This window comes from Numida meleagris, chromosome 12 (assembly GCF_002078875.1).
Source record: "Numida meleagris isolate 19003 breed g44 Domestic line chromosome 12, NumMel1.0, whole genome shotgun sequence".
Lineage (NCBI taxonomy): Eukaryota > Metazoa > Chordata > Aves > Galliformes > Numididae > Numida > Numida meleagris.
The window spans coordinates 5,967,647-5,981,937 of NC_034420.1; the positions used below are offsets into that span (position 1 = coordinate 5,967,647).

General features: G+C 38.5%; 1 long non-coding RNA gene across 1 annotated transcript in view; it reads right to left on the reverse strand.

Annotated features, from left to right (window-relative positions):
- The window catches only part of LOC110405247, a 1,207,595-nt gene that overhangs the window by 1,153,837 nt on the left and 39,467 nt on the right, over window positions 1-14,291 (reverse strand). Inside the window, exon 2 of the long non-coding RNA XR_002442765.1 lies at window positions 12,784-12,840. This is a non-coding gene — a long non-coding RNA (uncharacterized LOC110405247). The remainder of the gene's footprint in view (window positions 1-12,783; window positions 12,841-14,291) is intronic.

Sequence of the window (14,291 nt, forward strand, 5' to 3'; positions counted from 1 at the left end):
GTTGCTTCTGCTGCTCTCTGTTGCAAGGAGAGACTGCAATGTTCAATCTCAAAGCAAAAATTAAAATAGGTTAAAGGGAAACATCTAATTGCAGAGGGCTGACACAGGAGTTCGGAAAGGATTAAGAGACTGAAGATACAAAAACATCCCACATTCTGTCTTCTGCTCAATGTCAGGTGAAGCAATATGAAAAGAGAATTGTCTTCTCAACTGCTGCTGTGGTTTTTGGGCATGGACACCTAGAAAACATCAGAAACCAGCTCCCACCTCTGTTGCATCTCCCCATCCCCACAGATGAAGACAGCTGGGGGTGGACAGCAGAGCCCTGACATCACCACCAAAGGAGATACAAGTATGTCCCTGTCTCTTTTAATAAACACATATCTGAAAGAAAAAGCAAAGCATAACTATTTTTTTCCCCACTTCTCCCTACCTCTCCCAAATTTATGCTTTGACAAGATGACAACAAAATGACTTTTGAGACTATCTGGAGAAAATGGTTTTGCTCACTGATTGTTTTGAGCAAGTAATTAGTCACAACTGCTGTTAATGATGGCAGGGATGGGGGAGGGGAAGAAAAGGAAAAAACTACAAAAAGCAGATTAGAGAAACAAACCATACCAAATTCCATAAAGTCCCTGGAAGAGTCAAAACCTTTTCAGTCTTATAATTGCCTATGTAAACAGCCAGTTTTTATTTCCAGTGGTTTAACAGCTTTTCTTTAAAGAGAAAATAGTTGAATATACAATAATTGCTTGTTCGTTTCACATGCACTGTAGTTCATTAAAACAAAACACATACTTGGCTGGATATCCAGTACTTAACAGTGATTTTATAGCACATGTAGATGTTGATAAATTAGGTTGACAAAAATGGAAGATATATTCCAAAGTCAAATAGCATTTTAGTTTCTTCCTTGAATTGTGAGTGGAAACCAGAAGTAAATTAACTAGAAATTAAGGGTGTAGAAAGTATAATATTTTCAAATGTTGCTTAAGTGGATAAAAGTAAACCAAACTGTATTTTCAGACATTTAGCTTACTTTGCAAGCTGCTGCTCGAGTGGATCAGACACCTCAGTAACTAAAAACGGTTCTGCTCTTTGTAGAAAACAAAACAGTAGCTCAGCCTGGTCACGCTTCTACCATTAAAAAACAAACAAGCAAAACAAAACAAAAACAAAAGCCATCAAACACCCACAGAAAAGCAGGCTATGGTCTTGTATAAACAAAACAAACATCCAAGCTCACATCTAAATGCAGATCCGGAACTTCTTATTAATGTGTACAGTAACACTAGAGTTATATTGGTGGAACATAGTGTTCAAATTTCATTTTAGATCCGTGTACAAAGTCTGACTGTCACAACATTTTCAATTTTTTTCCCCATTATCATTACTTTGCCAGTGATCTGACAGACCAGTGACATTGCCATGGCCTACTAACCAGAATATGGGGAGGGTGGGGAGTGGTAGTAGGTCTTGTCTTGTTCTCCCAGAAAAGAAATAGCAGAAGGCGGCAGGTTTTCATAACACTCGGGCTTCTGTAAAGCAATAGATTTGTTCAAATATGGAGTGAAACATGGGTTCAGATCCCCTCAGGGAAATCATCATTACAGAGGTGGGATATACACTGACATCTGAAAATAACACGATGGCAGTGTCAGATGCAGCCCCTCTTTCTAAAATCTGCCCCTGGTGCGACTGCAAGAAAAAAAAAACATTCAGATCCTCAAAGACCTCTCTCCTGAGCTAAAGAAAATCTCCATTATCATTTGGCAGCAAGAGATTTGACATCCTCTCTGCATGCTCCTGCTGCTGGAGGGCACGAACATTAGGCCTGCAAGCAAAACACAAATGTGTAAAAAAACAGTAACAGTAAAAAGTGCATCAAGAAGAGAAATTGCTGTCTTCTCACCAAATATCCTGTAGCCTATCTTGACATATCAATGGAAATTTGCATTTAAAAATTCAGGGGGGAGATTCCAATCCTTTCTCAATTAAGGCATTCCTTTAGTTCCCCTGCAAAGCAGCTGACTTTATTTGCTGTTTCATAGGATGACTGGATGAGTGCCAAAAGGCAGGAGGCATTATCAGGGCAGTGACCTCTCTGATGCTTTATAGATTCACAACAAAGCAGCTTTATTGATATGATTTTAAAGAGCTCTCTGAGGCACAAAATGCACTTGCTGTAGGAATAAATAGCAGACATCCCTTTGAGAACAACAGATGGCATCCAAGGTGACTTATCTCCCAAACAGGTAAGTGCTCACTTTCACTTATTTGTAAATAGCCATCATTTATCCTGGTTTGTTCAGCAGGTCCCAGTGGTGTCACCTGCATCAATGAGTAAAAGGAATGGATGGCAAAAATAAAATGTAAAAGTGCAAGTTTAATTTCTTTTGCCCCTCAGCAAATCTAAGGCCCGAAGTGCTACATAAAGAAATCTGTGAAAATAAAAAGTAATGGTTCTCTTGATAAAATTATGCATTTCAGTAGATTCTGAATTCAGCATGGGGGAATAGCATTTTCCTACTGAAATTCTAGTATAAAAAGAACTTACCTCACTAAAACATCTGGGTAAAAATGAGTTTTGTAACTAGTCGGGATATCAAGAAAGAGCATTAATAGCTTCAGCAGAGATGCACAGCTGCAAGTTGCTTATTAAAATGCTTTTTCATTCATTAAGGCCCAGTGGCAGAATTAGGAGAGCTAGAAGACCTTCCAGGCTGTTCTTTGAAAGTGTTCCACTCTCAGCAATAGAGGCAATTCAATTAAAGAGGAATCATTTCTCAGCTACTACCAAAAATAATTTTAAAAAAGAAACAAGCAAAAACAATCTTAAAAACAAAACAACAACTCAAAAAGACAGATCTCCCTGGAGGCGAGGACCCAACCCAGTGCTCAGCTCATCAGATAGGACTGCAGAATGTTTTGATCTCTGGAAGTGAAGTATCTACTTCAGCATTTTAGTTTAGATCAGCATCACGCTTTGGAAGCAAATTCCTCAGCTGTGCTACTGAGCACACCTGGGTTCATTTGATGCTGGCTCTTGCAGTTCTGTAATGGGGATTCCCTCTCAGAAGAGAAACTGCTCACAGACAGCATGCCAAGCACACTCAGAGGCACAGGAGCTCATAGTCCACAGCACCAGAAGAGATGCAGGTAAAAGCAAGCTCCTCTGCACTCCTGTCAAGCTCTTACCACCACCCCCCCTGCCCTGCAGGCCTGTTCCCACTGCACCACAGGTTGCTAACGCGTACATCTCTGCCGGCAGGGGCTCAATTCTGAACAATCCCACATTAAACCATTGACCTGAAGTAGTATTTTTCCACAAGACTCAATGTTTTTCTCATACAGAAACAGCATTATTTCTCTTGTTCATCCTGGTTCAATTTCTGTTCCAGTCCACTTGCTCAGTCTGCGTTTTGCTTCTAGGATATTTCTGTCAAAAGCTTTCCAAGGTGGGCTGGATTCATCTCATTTCAAATAGGATGAATCTGTTTTCAGATATTCAGTACCTGACAGAATTTGTAATTAGAAATCCTTCCAAGTCACTAAATTTTTGGCAAACAACAGTATTGCACATTAGCAAAACACCACTTCTCTTATACACAAAGAACCATCTAGTGACCGGGTTACAGTGCTTCCTTTTTTTCCATTATCACATCTTGAGCTATGACAATACAAGACAAAAAGTGAAATTCCAAAAGGGTTCCTCCCCTAAAAGTCATGCATAAGAAAACGCAGAGTGGAGGGGAGATGGTTGTGACTATACAGCTCAGTTTTGCAAATCACTAAGCTTCAAGTGATTCCAGTGACAAGCAATTCTGAATCTGTATTCCCATTTCTGCAGTTCACAGAAGTTTGGGGTGAAATTGCTGCAGTAGGATCACAAATTCTTCAGTTATCTCAACCCACTAAAGCCTGACCATTTGTGCCAGGTTTTGCACTCGGTTGCATTACTGGAAGAAATTAGAAAGGCAACAGGCGCGATTTCCACTCCTAGTAGAGGATTTCTACAGAAACACTCTATCACAATTCTATGCCATGGTCACAGGAAAACCCATGAAGCGCTAGCCTGTGAGGCTATACCAAGCAGACAGAACATTATGTTATCTGTCTGGGGGCATCACTGAAACGTGCATCAGCAAGAACAGGCCCACAAACAGACAACCCCTTCCTGTGCTGCACTGTTAACATCCCATAGACTTCCTTCGCTACCTCCATCACTACAGCTGAAGTTCACCACGTGTCCTATTTTTAATATAAGGAAAGCTCATTCCTAAGTTGTTTCTGAGGACTCCACAACTGTTCCCTTCTCAAAGTATTGCATTATGAAAAATATCACCTTTTAAAACGAAAAGGAAGATTGGCAGTGTAGAACACGTGGAGAAACACAGGACATCCCTCAACAACTGCATGATGTCCAAACCAGCAGAGACAAACATCTGGTGCCACCCAGACACCAGCACTGCCGTGATGCTGCTAAGTCATGCTCAAATTTAGGCCACTTTTTCCTCTGCTTTTTGTACAATTTTTGAACAGTAGGGGAGCAGGGAAGTGGCAATGAACAAAAGGAAGGACAAAATGCATTTGCTTTCCCTTAAATTGTTAAAGAGAGCTGAAAAATACCTATAGTTTACTGATATTAAGATGTATTTTGGTGATAAGTTTCCATACTGTGCACAATGCCTCCTTCTGCCCTCCCAAAATGTTATTCATGAAATATTAGCATTCAAATTCATCTGTCAAAACGATTACTGATGTAGTATAGAAGGGCTACATTATCATCTGCTCTGCAGTTTGCCTCAGAGCAATCTCGATTCAGATATTTACATAACCAAAGATTATGACATCTTTTCCAGTCCTTTTGATGCGTCTGTCAGCAAGATACCAGAGGAATCAGATTAATTCCAGCTAGATTTTTTCCTGATATCTGAGAATAGCTATGAGGCATGAAGCAGTCATTTTGGCAAGCAGAAAGTTTGTTTTCCAAAGACAAAAACCAAAACCAATCCTGACAAATCATTGGAAGCACAAAACACTTACACACAAGATTGTAAGATGTATTATATTATCCTGGAGGCCCAAGATGTAGTGGCTTTGAAGGCAAGTCTGACCATTGGTAGAAGTGTCTTTAAGAATAGCATGACTGTACTATAAATTCCCCCATAACTCTTTTTTGTTTTTAAATAACTAGTTCTTGCATCACAACAATATGCAAACTGTGAAAAATTACATATGACAAAGACATAGAATTGGTCACCCTTTAGGTGAATTTTGCAAAAAAAGATTCTTTCCACATAGCACTGAGTTTTATCAAGGTTCACAAGTTACACAATAGTCACCACAAAACTCCCCCCAGCACCTTACGTGTACTTTGCTTAACACACTCATCCCTCCACAGGAGGAGGAATAGAACAGAGCTTGACACTGATGAACACTGTCTTCTGACTCTCCACAGCTGATTCAGATGACAAAATAGGCAAAGACACATGTGCTTTGTCAACATTAAGGCTGCTTTATGCTATTACTATGGAGACTAAACTAGATGTCATAAAGGTCAGTATACAAGGGTAGAAAAAACAGGTCTAAAATAATTCAGTATCAAGACCTTACAGCATAAAATATGAAGAATATTTACAGAGAATAATGGTTGTGTATAGATTGATTCTGTAGGAGAGGATTACTGAGCAGATAAAAGAGTCAAAAAGGACAGAGTAAATGACAGAATGGAAGAGAAGAAAAGGAATTTAAAAAGGGGTGAAGGAATTCTGAGGGTTTACACATAGCAGGAGAAAATAAAAACAATCAGTAGCAATGGAGAAGATGGACTAATCCAGGGCTAGATGCAAATCCCATACCAGGACTTTGTGGATCAAATGCAGCACCAAGTAACTTGTGGGAATTTCTCCATGCCTTTCATTCACTTCTTTCTGATGATGGGTCAGGGAAGCAGGTGTCTACTACTACTCAAGGCTGCAAATATCACATAAGTGGTGGAAATGAATTCAGCCCACAAATATTCTCACAGCTGAGCCTCACAACCCCAAATCTTGTATTTTCCAGCTTTTTTGAAAAATAAAAACTAGAAATTTTTCAAGAAAGCATGCCCTGATTGTCCAGTGTCTTACACTGTTAGGAACAGGTTAATTAGCAGTGACATGTAGTGATAGAATTTCTCTGCTGACCTTATTTGCTTGTCCATTTACAAACATACCATGTTAGAGATAAAACTCTTAGCTTCCAAAGACCCAAGTTCAATATCATCTTAAACATTCCTGCCCTTAGAATACAGTAACTACTGACATTACCAATCATTCCTTGGACCAACTGTCAGGTTTAAACCTTTCTCTATAATTTTAAAGCTTTTCTCTCCAGTGCACCAGCACCTCGCATTATATCATGCATACAGATGAAAGACAAAAGGTATCTGACTGATAATAAATGATGTCACTCAGCTAGGGCTGGGAGGATGCCAACTGGTCAAATTCTCCAAAATCTTTGAACAGATGCTGTGGATATTCCCGTTATTACTTCAATTTCACACTCTTCCTATCCAGGCTGACAGCTGGTTTTGACAGTCTGCTCTCTTCTTCTCAGCTCTCATGTCAACCTCAGACACATAATAACTGGGTTAGAGCTTAAACAATAGTGATTGGATCAGGTGGAGGAGAAAGCATGGTGGCAATAAAAATTAAGATGCTTCAGTAAACCTGCAAAATCTGGACACTTCAGCTGAAAGCAACTTCACTGAAACTTGTCCAGCAAGACAAAACCATTCAAAGAAGAAGAGCTGGAATTTTACAAAGGCCCTGAGGTATCTTTCTGGGTTCTTTTTTTAGTCACGCTAGACTAATTTAAATGAAAGAGTCTGACTGACCAGCGTTCACAATCTCAGAATTTTAGATGGGTCAATAGGTTACTGTGGGACAAGTTAGGTGTATCACCTCATTTCTGGCAGTTCTCTTTGAGAAACTGTCCTACAACCTCCAAGTATTTTGATGCAACGTAACGCTCATTATAACAGCAAAACCCTTTGTTTCTCAAACTACTTTCGGGTAGATAGCGTCAAATAAATAACCAGAAGAAAGACCCGAGGGTCAGATCCCCATCGCATTTAAGCATGTCAAATAATGCCGTATACTGTCAACACAAGAATCTAGCCCTATGTAAACAGTGCTCTTCTCCACAGTAGGGAGAGCTGTTTTAACGGCAGTGCATTTCTGTAATCTGTTAAATAATTCATTCAAACAAGAACTGCAGATGTTTCCAGTGTTTTTTTTTGTTTTGTTGTTTTATTTTAGAGAAATGTTGGCTGAATATTTAAAAGGTAACCTCTACAATCCTCACATTCATAATTAGGTTTGTGGGTCGACGGAAGAATAGAATTCCATTAGCAGAACAGCTCAACAGATGGTATTGTGTATTAGAGTAGAAGCACATGGAAACCATTTGAACAAATGGCAGATGTGTCTGTCAGCTTTCTCCTGTGCCATTAAAATAAAAATTGGCACTTAGGCCAGCGTTCATACTTCCCAAATTTCACAAAAATCCTCCAAAGCTCATGTTGGCTAAGGGTTTTTGCAGGTCTATGGTGCAGTCAGGAGAAAAAAAAAGTACAGGACTCGCATAGCATCTTGGTTTGTCTTCTTATCCAGTCTCACCTTCAGACTCCTTCCAAAGGCCTCTCTAAGCATACACCAGAGACTGCACCTAGTTGGATTTCAGACAATAGTGAGCGACTCCATTAAGGTAATCCTCTGTGGTTTTTTTGCCCCCTGTAAGGCTGAATATACTGCATACCCCATCAAGAATTAACACTTCTTCAAGCACCACTCATGATCTAGTCTTATCTGCAACTGCTTTACCTTAATATGATTTACGCAAAGTATGCAGAAAACAAACCGTATGGTATATAAAAGACTCACAATTCAAGGTTCATAACAGCTCAAGGATCTATCACATGAAATTTATGTTTTCCCACATGCCACTTGTTGATGCAGCCTTTGCATTTATAAAATACATTATTTTTCATGGGAATAAAAGTGAACTGCTCTGTAACAAAGTGTGTTTAACATGGGATCACTGCAAAAAGTTAACGATTCTAAATGCATACAGTTACTATATGTAAACTTCCCACTAGGTGCCAATATCTGCTACTATTAAAGTGAGGCAGGAGTTTGCCATTAGCATAGCGAAGTCGGGGCCTACTTGCTGAGCCAGTAAGAATGAAAAAAAATTGTTCTGTTACATGATAAAGTGCTGCTTAAGAAGTCTACATAATGAAAAGAACAAGGTGTTACACTTTTAAGAGCTTAGATCATTTTATTTTTAGGAATACCTTTGAAAGAGTCAAATCTTCTCTAAAAAGCAATTGCCTAAAGCAAGAAAAACATCAATATTTTCACGATAAAAAAATCCATATTTTCACATTTAGCAGTTATGGAAGTTAATTCTTAATTAAGGCTTATCTTAGGCTTTCGTTTATTGAGAGCACAAGAGCTAACTTCCATGGGAAAGAACTGAGCCTGCTAGCTATTCATGAACAGCAAGGTGTCAAAGCCAATCTCACCCACTAACACTTCAGGAATCACTTGGTCCCATCTCTCTCTGACCTGCAGTCCAGGCTCCTGTTCCACTCAGTGCCAGAGCCTTCCCTCACGTGATAGAACTCTTTAAAAGTCTCTCACATTCCACGTTTCCTTTACTAAGAGACTTAAAAGTAGAAAATTCAATTAGAGTCAGCATTTGTTAAAAATGCTTTCTCGTTGTGTGTACTGCTTTTAACAATGGGGGTAGGTGTATTTGTCCCAGCTCTGCATCAGTCGGAAGACAAGTTCGCCTCTCAGAAAACAGTAAACTACCATCCCACTGATTGCTTAAACTGAGGTAATCCCATTACACACGTGGGGATGTGCAAGAGCATCCTGAGCAGTACTGTTCATTCCCCATCTCCACAGCCTGCTAAAGCACAGCTGGACAGTAACAAGCCAATGGCACAAAGCTCACGGAGAAGCTGCCACAACCACGAGCACAGAGACCAACAAGGAGCAATCGCTCCACTCCCCAGGCTGTGTGTCACAGCTTCAGGCAACATAAACATGAAAGGTAGCTGCGCGTAATGAGCAGCTGTAATAAGTAGCTCCACTCCGTCAACACCCAGACCCCGTGTAGTTTTGAGGTACACAGGTATACTGCTTGCTGTCTGTCTAAGACAATGCAAGGAATTCTCTTTGAGTATATCCCTTTATCAAAGAGAGCTCAGACAGATTGCCCAACTCCCTGAGCTGGCATTACACAGAGAGCCCTTCTAATGACTGACGCTATATGGTGCATTTTCTGAACTTTTGACAGGCAGTTGCTGAAAATTTCTATTTCTCTACATCTTCCCATTTTCCTGCAGTCGTATTTACTGGAGGCAAAATATGGAATACCTGCTTTCTTTAGTGGAGCTTTTCCTTTTCAATTTGCCATAAAACACTTCTTTTTGCTTTCAACTACAAAGTGGTTCAGAGAAGAGCTTGAACCCTGTAGATAAGTGGGCTGTTGTTCTAAGGAGTTAATTCTCTCTATATTCCAGCCTACCCAGCAGGTAGCAAAGAAAAATCATGCACAAGTGTGCCTACCAAGACAGATCAAAACATTGAGATGAGTCTTTATCTTAAAATGGAGGATAGAGATCTTGCAAAATTGCCTGTAATCCATAGACTATCACCAACTGAGAGAAAGCTTTTTGCTGCTCTTAAATCTTCTTTTAAGTTTGCCATGAAGCAAAATACAGGTAAATGTACCCAGTGAAAGATCACACAGCAAAATTATTTTGCACCAACTGAAGTATTTGGGTTGTTTACATTAAGTCATTCTGTGGCAAAATGCACAGGAACAATCCAAATTTCTAAATAAATACTCATAAATACCTAGAACACAGTAATTTCAGAAATACAATACAGTGCTTTCAGCTTTATTTTTAATTTTTTTAAACAATGGACAAAACAAGGAAATTAACCAAGAATATCTTCAATGACAAAAAGTTCCAATAGCCCCAGCTGATCTGTTCTGCAGCTGTGTATGCTGTTTTCTGAACATATTGGCATAATATAAAGTGTGCAATATTAGCTATTGTTAGAGGGGCTTCGCAACGGGAAGATAATTATTCAAGTAAGGAAATAAATATTTTCAAACAGTATGTCCTCAAATTTATCTTCATAACTCTTCTTAAAACAATTTGCTTTGTAATAGGCAATACCAGGGTTTAAAATTCAAATCAAAGAAGAATTAAATAGCATTAGCTAAGTAAAAGCAAGGGAAGTACATTCAGGAATGAGTTTGGCATGGCTGGAAGAACATAATAAACCTTGCTGTTAACCCCACTTAATATGTTGAAAAATCTCTTAGAAACAATGGCCTAACTGGATAGTATCTATGCGTAGATAATATTTGGCTCAGAAAAAACAAGGGAGCATTTTGTTCTGGTGAAAATAATGTTAAGTGTGGTTAACACTGTTAACAGTACTGTTAGGTAACAATAGGGAAGACAACAAAAACAAAAACCCGAACTCTCCATTTTTCTCCCCGTAATGTTTACTCATGGAAGGCAAAGACAGAAGCGTGGCACCTGAGGATGCTCCCACTTCCTGCTAGCTGAACCAGGCAGCCCCATGGAACACCAGAACATTTGAAGAAGCCAGAGCAGAACATTTATCTTATTAATAGTTTATCCACTTGGTCCACACTAAAGAGATATGCTTCCATCTTCACACAATATCAAGCATTAAAGTACACTAGTAAAGGGAGAATACAGCGTAGACAAAATTGTTCTAATCCTAATAGTTGAACAGGCATCTGAGGATTAAGTACCTTTTCCACCAAGCCAAATAACCAAATCAATACTGTACTGACAGCCACTGTCTATAGGTTCATGTAGCTTAGTCTGGACAGCCCTAAATAGAGTTAATATTAAGACCAGCGTGAGAGGATTCCCTGACAAAGACCAAAGCAGTAATATACAGCTCCACAAGGGAAATTTGTGCTGCCAGTTCTTGGGTGGTCTGGAGGATTTGTTTGAAAGAATATTACATTCCTTGTTGTTATCAATCTTGTTCTTTTCATTTCTGTGAAACTTACCCCAGTGAAAGAAAGAATGAAACAAAAAACCTACTTGCCTCCTCCTGATCAAGCTCCCTTGTGAGCGTCTCAGGTGAAGCTGATTTCTAAAACATATTTATATTCCCCATTTTGTAAGCACATAACATTTAGAAAATCAAACTTAATAAGTCATACTCCTAAATCTTTTACAAGAATAAAATCCTACTCAGCTATTCGTGGCATTACTTATCTGCTGAAATGCAACTTAAATCATCACCTTTACATCTGTGCAGCATGGCACAGTGATGTAGTGCACACCGACAATGTTTGGTTTTGATGCTGTTTTTTATACTAAAGCCCACATTACAATGGTTATTGATCCAGTGAAAAGTATGATTGATTTCCTACTTGCCTTTGCCTTTGCCATTAAAAAGAGTAAGCCCCAGAAAATGGCTCTCTTTGTAACGTGTCCTAGTACACGAAAATCAGTGCCTGCTGTTTAATTGCTGCCAGATGGCTAAATTCTAACTACAAGCTATTAGGCAGGTAGCATAAATACACCAGAGAATTGACATGTATTATATGCAAACTTTCTGAAAAAGTAAAAGTTTCTAACATGAAACATTTTGAACAATAGAACGCTTATCTCTCTATTGTTGAATTTGCTGTATTTAATCATTCCTTGAAACGGATTTTTAAGATCTTCTCATATATAATACTAATTGGGCTGTTCATCCATCTTAGTCTTTTTACACCAAACAGCCCTTCAGTTTGTCTGCATGGCTTAGGCTGAAAAAAAAACTGAGCATCTAGAAAATTGTTTGCAGAAGAAAAGGACTTCTCTGAACGGAACTCAGAAATATTTCTACATGGTCACTAAGTTTTCTTCGAGGATCTTAAGGATCTAGCAGCCTACTTGAGAAGGTTAAAAAACACCACCACCACCAGAAAGTGAGATTACAACACAAATAAAAAGCAATAAACAGGAGAATCCTTCAACTGTATTTCTGTACTGTAATTACAGCATTTTTATAGCACAGCTCCAAACATCGGTAAATAGTGAGTGAGTAAAGAAGATGGACAAACATCAACAGTCTAATCTGATTTTCTCCTGAAACCTTCTGGGCTGTGAACAGTTAGAACACTTCTCTAATCTACTGAACAAACCTTGGGAAAATATCTTTAACCACACCACCTAATAAATCTCAGCACTACATTATCTACTTTATAAGCCACCAGTTTCATGAGATTCAAAGCTAGTTTGAAATCAGTGTATCCTTTACTTTCTTGTAATTGCAGCGCAATATTTTCCATCACAAATAACATGAGCTACACTTGATTTACCCTGGAACACAAAAATTTCAGCTAATAAGGAAATAAGCAGTTCTTCCAGTGGTTAAATCAGCAATTAACTTTTGTATTTAGTAGTTTTATATTCATTTATACACCCGTATCAAGACATTGAATGCTACTAATTGGGCTTCAAGGAAAAAAAATTACATTGTATGACACTGAGTCTTTTCTACTTTGTCACATTTGGAGTTTTGTGACACAGAGAGTGAGAGAGAAGGGGATAAAGACCGAGTGTTTCTCTTCAGTAAGGAAGGAATCAAGATGAAAGGAATGAACGTGGAGATTACATTGACAAAACAGTGGATCCAATCCATTTCAGAGTGTCACATGAGAATTTCTTACCTCTTGTCACTTGTCAACACAATGGTATCAGAGCCACCACAGAACAGCAAAATTAATCTGAAAGACAAAATCAGTCTCAAGCATCTAAAAGTTTAGAGCAGAACATATATTTTGCAGAACTGGATGATCTTAAACTAGTTTTTCTTAGACTGTATTCCAGTAAGTTGTTCTTTCAGACAGGAAAGAAAATGATGTTGTATGGACCCCTTTCAAGTAACACTCACTTCTTTTAATAAAGCCTTCTCAAAGCTTGCAAACCTGCTTTATGTCTTCCTTTACAAAAGGCACTATTCTGACAGGTAGTTTATCCAGACTCCCACAAGCTAATTATCTGTTCACTTAATGAGTACAGTAGCTGATCTAGATTTATTGCAGTAGCCAGAAGCATGTGTGAATAAAATATCAGTACTGTTTGTGATATGGCAGCAATCTTGTTTGCAGACTCTTCTAGTTACTTCCAGGTCATTAAGCCGATCTCCATCAGATATTTTACTGTCATTAGAAAAAAGTGGTGTGATGACACTAAAAAGTCAATGAGTATATAAAGATGTCAGAAAAGGGCAAAATAAGACTCAAGCACGTTAATTTGGAGCTGAATTACAGATCACAGAAGTCATGAGATACCTTGGAGTGTATCCTGAGGCAACATAGGAATCAATAGGTTACAGTAAGTTTGTGTTTGGGCAAAACTTCAGTTTATCAGTCATCACATTAGATCATTTGTTTTATGGTAGAGGCGAAGTTGTAAGATTTGGTTAGTTGGTCACTAGCCTAATCACACCCTTCCCAAAATGCAATGTAGTATTTGGAGGAAAATGTTTGTGTGCATGTGTGTGTACACATCAGATCTAGCATGGGACAGCAAAAGCTGTTTACAATAATAAAGACAGCATTTGACTGCATAGAATTTTCTTCCATTTCGCTAGTAAGCAATATTTTTAGAGGCAGAAATCCATATACACTTATTTTCAAGATCATCTTCTCTCCTATCTCTTCAGGGAACGCTACTTGTTGAGATGTAGACCCTGGATGCTCTAATTGCTTGACGTTCTTATTCACTGTAAGATCACTTACATTACCAACACTTTCTTGTACAGATTCATCCACTGTAAGTCCTTTTCTGAGTAAGTTGTGGTATATTTGGGAAAGTTATAGTCATAGATATTTCAGTCATAACTGGATTCTCACACTTCAACAATCTAGTCAATGGCCATATTTGTAATACCAAGGAAGGTTTCCAAATACAATGTCACAGAACATCTAAAAAATGCAGTGTAATCTAAATATTCAATTAACTACTTATGCTGACAGCTCTAGTTGTCCACAAATGGATACAACTATGCATTCATGTGTTTCCACATAGTTCTAAAGAAAAAGATAATCTGACTTAAATGATCACGGTTGAATTTGCAAACTAATTGCATCTTCACTATTTCCTGTTAGAAGGAGTTGTTCCTACAATTCAAAAGATTGCCAGCATATTCTGAGAAACATTTCAGTCCTTTAGA